The sequence below is a fragment of the Trichechus manatus genome, unplaced genomic scaffold, assembly GCF_000243295.1.
Source record: "Trichechus manatus latirostris isolate Lorelei unplaced genomic scaffold, TriManLat1.0 scaffold00460, whole genome shotgun sequence".
Lineage (NCBI taxonomy): Eukaryota > Metazoa > Chordata > Mammalia > Sirenia > Trichechidae > Trichechus > Trichechus manatus.
The window spans coordinates 124,814-125,728 of record NW_004444396.1 but is presented as its reverse complement, the minus strand read 5'-3'; positions in this window follow the sequence as shown (position 1 = coordinate 125,728).

Here is a 915-nt window from a genome sequence, read left to right as displayed (position 1 = left end):
TATTAATGAATGCAAAAAAGACCATTTGACAAAGTCCAACACCCATTCATGATAAAAACTCTCAGCAAAATAGGAATAGAAGGGAAATACCGCAACATAATAAATGGCATTTGAACAAAGCCAATAGCCAACATCATCCTAAATGGACAGAGTCTGAAAGCATTCAGCGAACCATACAAGGATGCCCCTTATGGCCACTCTTATTCAACATTGTTCTTGAGGTCCTAGCCAGAGTAATTCGGCTAGGAAAAGAAATAAAGGGCATCCAAATCAGTAAATAAGACATTAAAGTATCCTTATTTGCAGATGATATAATCTTATATACAGAAAACCCCAAAGTATCCATAAGAAAACTACTGGAACTAATAGAAGATTTCAGGAAAGTATCAGCATACAAGATAAACATACAAAAATCAGCTGGATTCCTCTACACCAACAAAGAGAACTTCCAAGAGGAAATCACCAGATCAATACCATTTACAATAGCCCCCAAGAAGATGAAATACTTAGTAATAAATCTAACCAGAGAAGTAAAAGACCTTTACAAAGGAAAACTACAAGACATTACTGCAAGAAACCAAAAGAGACCTAATTAAGAGGAAAAACATACCTTGCTCATGGATAGGGAGACTCAACATTTCGAAAATGTCAATTTTACCCAAAGTGATCTACAGATACAATGCAATCCCGATCCAAATTCCAACGACATTTTTTAATGAGATGGAGAGACAAATCACTAACTTCACATGGAAAGGGAAGAGTTCCTGGACAAGTAAAGCATTACTGAAGAAGAAGAACAAAGTGGGAAGCCTCACACTACCTGATTTTAGAACCTATCATACCACCACGGTAGTCAAAACAGCCTGGTAGTGGTACAACAACAGATACAATATACCAATGGAACAGAATTGAGAA